Here is an 8,800-nt window from a genome sequence, read left to right as displayed (position 1 = left end):
AAACAGGGGGTACGAGAAAGCAGCCTCATGGAGCTTCCAGTGGGAGACAAAACAACCGGTACCATAGACATTGTGCTGCTGTTGGGAGTTACTTGCAAATGCATACCCAAATGAAGGCAAGAAAAATTCAAAAGGATCTGTGTACTTGTATACTTGCTGATATATCACATAAGTGGACATGTAATGTTTGATAGTCTTGCTTTTGATGATGCCAAAATTGATCCACATCTGAGGTGACGACAGCCTATTTCTTTCATTGTGGAGGAAGAACAAGGATACAGTGGAACAAAATGAGAAGAAACTGAAAATTGTGAGAATCGCCCACCACCTCCAACTTTGAGGATGTTGGTGTCCCACAAGAAAAGTTGCCAAGCTTCATCATGGACATAAATATGCCTCTATCCCAAGAGTTGGAAATGGCAAAACAGTTTCAAACCCATGGCGATGGGGTGACCCAGTGGAGAAGTACCACCCTGTGTGAGCTGAAAAATCACCTGGTGCCTCTTCACAGATCTTCCAGTTATAAAAACAATGTTGTTGCTTCTTCGCTTTCACCTTCCAGACCTCATACAAAATGCTTTGTATGGGCCACTTTAAGCAGAAATATATGGGAAAGGAAATATTGGGAAACATAATTTAGCAGAGACAAGTGAATGTTTAATAAACCACTACAGTACAAATCTGATAAACTTGGCACTCAGATTGACCTTAAAGCCATACGTAACAACCAAATAAAGACAATAACAGTCAAAAAAAAAAAAAAAGGTCAGGCAGAAGTTTTCATATATATATGTCAATAATAAGCAATGGGTGCTGCCCAAGAAGAAAAGAATGAAAAAGTAAAACCAGAAGAAAAGACAAATCATACATACACAGAGACTCAAGCTATTGGAATTATCAAATCCAGACTATAAAACAATAATGCTTACTATGTTCAAGTAGATGAAATCCAACCTTAAAATTTTGGCAGGAAACTTGAAACTATAAAGACTGACGTAGCAAGTTTAAAAAACTTCACTTGAAATTCTAGGATGGAAAAATGAATGAAATTAACTCAGTGGACAGTTTTAACAACAGATTATACATATCTGAATAGAGAATTAGCAAACCATAAAACATAATAGAAATAGTCATTAGGACTAGCAAAAGAAGTAACAAAAGAAAGACATGTAAGAAGAGAGAGTCAGAGACATAAAGGATACCGTGAGAAGCTCTAACACATGTATAACCGGAGATCCAGAACTAGAGGAGAAAGACATAGGACAAAAGCAATATTTGAAGAGGTAATGTCTTGGAATGTTTACAAAAAACTGATGAAATATATCAATCCATAGATCCAAGAAAAACAAATCCTTAAAATTAACAAAATTAATTAATTAATTTATGAAAATAAATTCCAAACAAAGGAGCCACAGTTAGGTTAGCAGCTGATTTTTCAATAGCAATAATGGATACAGGATGACATTAGAATGAAATTTTCTATTAGCTAAAATAATATAACTACCAAAGTAAAATTGTTTATTGAAAAAAAAAACTCTTTAAGATTAAGAGTGAAATAGAGATATTTTTGAATGAACAAAAACTGAGATAGTTCACCACTAGCAAACTTATGCAAAGGACATTCTAAAGTGCGATCTTCAGAAAAAAAATGTGATCCCAAATTAAAAGTTGGAAATGCAGAAAAAAATTCAAGGGAAATGAAAATGGTAAATGTATGGGTAAAACTAGTAATAATCACTTCATAAAAAATAGTAATAATAATGAATCCTTGGAAGGTTTATATACACGTAAACAACTATAATAGCATATATTTTAAAAAGACAGTAAATGAAGATAATGTGTTCAAGGGTCCTTATATTGTCTGGGATGAAAACAAAATATCAGTTTTAGACTCTGATAAGTACAGGTTATGTGTTCTAATTTCCAGAGTATCATTCATTCATTCTTTCATATATACACTCGTAATACAGTGCCATCGAGTCATAGAGACCCTATAGGACAGAGTAGAACTGCCCCATAGGGTTTCCAAGGCTGTAATTCTTTATGGAAGCAGACTGCCACATCTTTCTCCCACAGAGCAGCTGGTAGGTTTAAACCAGTGACCTTTTGGTTAGTAGCTGAGTGCTTTAATCACTTACATATGTGTGTGTGTATAATCACATTCTTAATCTATAAATGTTCCTTTTTATGGCATCCTGTTCTTGTTGTATAATGCAATATCTACTCATTATCCCTCTGAGGATATTAAATGCATACGTAATGTTTGCTTTAATCTGTTTTATTTTTTCTTCTGCACTCTGCATTGTCAGTTTTCCTTGTATTATTATTTTCTGCTTATATATTTTGTTCTGTAATTTATGTAATGGGCTTTCCTCGTATGTCTGTGACCCTTAACTCACCGTTCATATTCAAAGAGTGAGGCTCTAAAATACTGATTGAAGGCTCTTATTGCAGGGACAAGATTGCCCAGGTTCACTGTGGGGTTCCCAAATGTTGATGTATGTTAATCTTTTCTCTTGCAGTGGTCAATGCCCCAGAAAATATACCAATCTGCTGCCTGGAGTTATAAGCTTGGCTACCATCACTGTGGGGCCAAGTTAGAAAAGGAGGTAAGTATTCTCATGATTCAGTGGGAAGGATTTATCTTCCTATTTACAACCCAGTACCTCATCTCACCCTTTACTTTACATGGGATGTCCACATTCAGGGTCTCCCTCTTCATAGAATATACCACCATACCACCTCTCTGCCTTTTGCAGTGACACGAGAAGGAATATCTCACCCTTTACTATACTTGGGATGTCCACATTCAGGGTCTACCTCTTCATCGAATATACCACCATACCACCTCTCTGCCTTCTGCAGTGACATGAGAAGAAATATGGATAGTCTAAGTGCTCCTAATATAGACTGTCAATCAACCATCCTGTTTTTAGCCTCACTTCACATTCTAATCTTCAGAAGTGTGTAATGCCTTCATTACTACCCTTTCTGTGGTTCTCCACTGCAAATTATCTTATTTCTTACTGGCTCCCTCACTACAGAGTAGAAGGTGTCAGCTTTCTCCATTCTGCTTGTCCATAAACTTTTTATTTTCCAAAATTCTGTTGAGATCTCAGCCCTTTCCATTAAAGAATTGCATCATAGCCCTAGATGAAAGTACAGATGATTATTTATCAAGCTCATGGAGGACAGAAAATTCAACAGAATAGCAAATACTCTGGGAGATGGAATTCGGTCAATAACAATGACTACTCCTCACTGACCACTCACTATATTCCAGACACTATATCAAGTGCTTTCAACACATCAGCTCAGTAAATAATCACATAAAAACGTTAGGTAGACAGTATTATCTCCACGTTAAAGATGAAAGAATCAAGACTTTAAGAGCCTATAACTGGCTTTGGTAATGTCCCGAGACCATAAAGTGGCAGAGTCAGGTTTTAAACACAAGTTCTGACAACAAAAATGTGTACTCTTAGCCACAAATATTTGCTCCTCTTAAATGGAGATAAATCAGTAAAATGTTTGTACGTAAGTCCAGTACATTGAGCAATATAAACATAAAATGGGGGCTTGGGGAAGACAGAGCTTAAAGGTAACAATGAGTTAAAATGATTTAGGGATTCTGGCTGACTTCAAGCTAAACAAAAATCAAATGAATGATGTAGCTGCCAAAAAATTAATGCTACTGTGAATTGACCAAACCACACCTGCAATATCATGTATAATTTTTGAAACCATGGGTTAAGAAGCAATTTGATATTCTTGTGCATGCTTAGACTCATTTAACTAGAAACTCGGTATTGAGATAGAAAACATGAACAAGGATAGGAGATTCAAGAGGAAATATGTAAGGTGGACACAGGTGCTAATGGGAAATAAGGAAAATAGCTTTTCAAATATGGGAAAAACTATTAAGTGGAAGAGAGATGAAAATCATTCTACATTGATCAAGAATTAGGATTACAACAAACTGATTTCAGTTCAAGGGTCTACAAATAATATCCATTCTATCATAATTCTCTCATTTTCCAGGGAGAAAATTAAGCTGCAAAAAATAATTTGCTCACAGTCACATTGTGTGTTGGTAAAGTTTAGACGAGTTCACATCTCATAACTTTCAGTTGGGAAGGGGGAGTTTCCACTACCCTAGACTGTTAAAAGGGAAAATAGACAGTTAACAACAGTATCCATATCTAAAGCCACCACCTTTGAACTTCCTAGTCACCAGGGTCCACGGTTAAGAAAAAAGGTAACATTTCAATAATTAATGAAAATTATGTCAATTGAGAGATGTTTATCCCTAGAAGGTGAAACACCGAATCCCGTAGTTCCTGCTTTAACCCATTTTAGAAGAACAGAATCCTTCCCGGTGTATTTTAAATAAGGGTCTTCTGCAGATGATAGAAATGCTTGGTATTAATCTTCTCCTGCACTTTGACCAAAACCATTCATTCATTTTTTCCCCAGTACCTAAAGCTATAGGATCATTCTCCCCTTGAGGCTGCTTCTAGGAAGCCCATCTTCCAATCTCCTCCTTAGCGTGGGAGCAGGAGCAACTGAAGAGGAAGCAGTGATGGAAGGGCTCAGAACACACCCACTCAATTGCCTCTCTGCTCCTGAACATCAGCTGTTGAGCGAGGGAACAAAGCCAGAATTATCACCAGCTGTTTTCCAAGCTGTTTTGGCAGGGATTCATAGAAAAATAGGCTCCCTGGGCATATTCTTGAGTAATGTTACTAGAACCGAAGATCCATGTCCACAAATATATAGTACAGAGAACACATAAATGGACTTGATTTCTCTGTCTTCCAGTCTCCACAACCAGAAAGGCTTTTCAAGCCCTTTTTACCAAGCTTACACAGTCTAATGTTTACAACCACCTCCAACTCATTCATAATCCTATTTTCAATGAGTCTTCATAAATTTTGGTAATTTTGCATTAACTAAAACCATCTGAATGAAATTGGTTTTGACAGAGATGCTGTAAGAGTGAGAAAGAGTCAAAGCGTTTGAAATCAAACCAGCTGGCTATGTTTTTTTATTTGTAGTCCTAGCGAACTATATATAAAGAATTACTGTCGGTTTGACCAGAGATAAGTTATCCCAAGCAATAAGTGGCATGTCAGATTCTAAAGCTATTTCTTAGGGTTGGCTCTATGTATATCCCTTGGAGAAGATCTGAGGGCAGAACTGCAGTATAACTGATTGCCCATTTTTGTTGGATTTTATCAAGTTGATTACAATTCTGACTCATAGTGACCCTATGTGACAGGGTAGAATTGCCCCCATAGGGTTTTCTTGGCTGTAATCTTTAGGAAAGCAGCTGGGTGGGTTCAAGCCACCAACTTTTCAATTAGCAGCCAAGTGCTTAACTGTTGTGCCACCAGCGCTCCTTATTGATCACCTAACTTCCCCAAGAACTGTCTGTGTTTCCAACCCTAGTTTTGGGTAACAATTCGCTTTGCGTGTTTCCAGAAGAATATAAAATAAGTAAGAACTGATGGCATGCAAAATAAATACCATTTTCACCCTAAACGAGTCACATGTAAAAGTTTTTCATGTTAGTCAACCAAAGCACGAAATTGTATTTGTTACGAGGTTCAAAGGCATTCAACTGTGTGGATCATAACAAATTATGGATAACACTGCAAATAAGGGGAATTCCAGAACACTTAATTGTGTGTATGAGGAACATGTACACAGACCAAGAGGCAGTCATTCAAACAGAACGACAGGATACTGCATGGTTTAAAGTCAAGAGAGGTGTGTGTCAGCGTTTTATCTTTTCACCATACTTATTCAATCTGTATGCTGAGCAAATAATCCAAGAAGCTGGACTATATGAAGAAGAAAACAGCATCAGAATTGGAGGAAGACTCAGAAACAATCTGCGATATGCAAATAACACAATCTTGCTTGCTGAAAGCGAAGAGGATTTCAAGCACTTACTGATGAAGATCAAAGACTTCAGTATGGATTACACCTCAACATAAAGAAAACAAAAATCCTCACAACTGAACTAGGAAGAAACATCATGATAAATGGAGAAAATATTGAAGTTGTAAAGGATTTCATTTTACTTGGATTCACAGTCAATGCCCATGGAAGCTGCAGTCAAAAAATCAAAAGACACACTGCACTGGGCAAATTGGCTGCAAAAGATTTCTTTCAAGCGTTAAAAAGCAAAGATGTCAGTTTCAGTACTAAGGTGAACCTGACTCAAGCCATGGTGTATTCAATCACCCCATATGCATGTGAAAGTTGGGCAATGAATAAGGAAGACCGAAGAGAATTGATATTTCTGAATTATGGTATTAGAGAAAAATACTGAATACACCATGGACTGCCAGAAGAACAAACAAATCTATCTTGGAAGAAGTACAACCAGAACGCTCCTTAGAAGTAGAGATTGCAAGGCTTCATCTCACATACTTTGTACATGTTATCAGGAGAGACCAATTCCTGGAGAAGGGCACCATGCTTGGTAAAGTAGACAGTAAGCAAAAAAGAGGAAGACCTTCAATGAGATGGATTGACACAGTGGCTGCAACAATGGGCTCAAGCATGACAGTTGTGAGGATGGCACAGGACTGGGCAGTGTTTTGTTCTGTTGTCCAAAGGGTTGCTATGAGTCAGAACTGACTGGACAGCACCTAACAACGTGCACCCCCACACACATTCCTGTCCTTTGTGAGCTTCATGCTATTTTTACATGGTTGGAAGAAAAGTTCCCCAACATCATGATAATATCCCAAAGAAATACATAAAATGAATATTGCTTAACTTGTATAAATCCCTATAAAATATAAATCACACGATCTTTTACAACAAAGAGTTCATGGAAGGATAGCATGATTAATGAAAGTTCATGTAGAAAAGAAATAAGAAAAATGCAAATATACCAAAAGGTTATTGAGAAGTCAGAGCTAAGAGAAATGTTAGTGACTCCTAAATTATTTACCTTTGAGGGTTTTTCCGCAAGGATTGAAGATCTCTTACATGTTTTAGGGCATGCCTATTTTCTTGCCAAATCTAACTTGAAATATTATATTCTAAATATGTATGTCACATAATCAAGAATACCATTTTCCTTACTAGAATGAGGCTTGGCCAAACATTTTCCTGGCAGTTTATATGCCTATCAGATACTAAATCTTATAAAGAGCCAAGAAATTAGTAGGCTAACTGCCATATAAGAATACAAAAGTACTTATTTGATCAATATTAACAGGTTTAATAAAACAGCCTACGTAACATAGACATCATTTGACATCAGCCTTTCAAAAGTAATTATTGGTAATAAAGAAAAAAAATGGTTTGATTTGGCAAAGTACCACTATGAAGTTCATTTTATCTCTTTATTTTATATACAATAAGGAAGGGGAAATTTAAACATGCAAAAATAAAGAGGAAAATGATATTCACCTTCCCTAAAAACAAAGTAGGGTCTCGTTAAACAGAAGTGCTTACTGTTGCTATGCTCATTTCTTTAAGAATTTTGGCATTTTATTATGACCCCCTATTCTACACATTCCTCTAGGAGAGAGCTCTGTGTTGGACTTAAGGAAAAGCTAAGGGTATCTGAAGACAATCATGGCAATGCAGTGCATAGGGGAATTGCCCAAGGCTTAGATTTGAGGCCATTATTATAGTGAGATGTTGGGTATTCGAATTTCAAAACTTTCATTCAGGTTTTAATTCCAATTAAAGGTTAACTTTGTAAATAATGGCACCAAAATTGAAAACTGAGACTTCACTATTTGGAGTGCTTCAAATCACTGTTTGGTTTTTTCTATAAAGTATTTGATGGGAGTGGAGGGCATGATAATTAGATGATTCAGGTCTTTCCCCTAGGGCAAAGAATCATTTCATAAAAAGTAGGACTATTTGGGCTGTGGTAACACAAACTATTCCCATCCATACGTGAGTACAGGGATTTTCTGCCTGATTCTTCCTGGTGAGTCTTTTCCAGGCTTCATGTAGTTTCTTCATATACATGTACTAATCAGTACTCAGCTGAAGACTAGAGCAGGGATCAGAAGAGCTACCAATCTCCAAATCTTTCTGTCTGTACAGCCCTCTCCTCTCCAGCACTACACCAGAAGTCTAGCCACTTTGGCCACTCTGAACTCTGACTCTTTTAACATGGGGAGACCATTGGACTCTTTTTGGGTTCTCCCTCCTTGAATGCAGGACTGCTCATGCAGTGAGCTAGGACAGCTGCAGGGCTCACATTTGTTATTGTTGTTGTTTTTTTTTTCCTCTCATGGGTCACTGTCTATTTTCCAATATCTAAAATTTACTTTTTAAACATGTTTCATTGGATTTTCTTCTTTTAAGTTGTTTAACTTCCTTCCGCAAAAATTCTGACAGCTTTTAAAATACTTAGTAGAATTCCCTGATAAGCAAGTCAAAGTGTATAGGGTCAAGAAAAAATACGAGGGGGAAAAAGAACTTTCCCGATAGTTCCTTTTATTTAAAATTTTACTCTAGAAAAACAGATTTTTTTTTCATATTGTTGTAATTAAATGAAGTTTACATTTCAAGTTAGTCTCCCATCCAGAATTTTTTTTTTTTTAACGTACATTGTTATGAGACCCCAGCCGCTCACCCCATTCTGCTACAGCACACTCCTCCCCTCCGCCCCTGACTCCCGTGAACATTCAACCAGCTTCTAACTCTCTCTGCCTTCCCCTCTCACCTCTGGACAGAAGCCGCCCCTTTGGTCTCTTGTATCTACTTGTCTAAGAGGCACTTTCTTCACAAGTATCACTTTATGTCCCACAGTCCA

The sequence above is a fragment of the Trichechus manatus genome, unplaced genomic scaffold, assembly GCF_000243295.1.
Source record: "Trichechus manatus latirostris isolate Lorelei unplaced genomic scaffold, TriManLat1.0 scaffold00056, whole genome shotgun sequence".
Lineage (NCBI taxonomy): Eukaryota > Metazoa > Chordata > Mammalia > Sirenia > Trichechidae > Trichechus > Trichechus manatus.
This window is presented reverse-complemented; position numbering follows the sequence as displayed.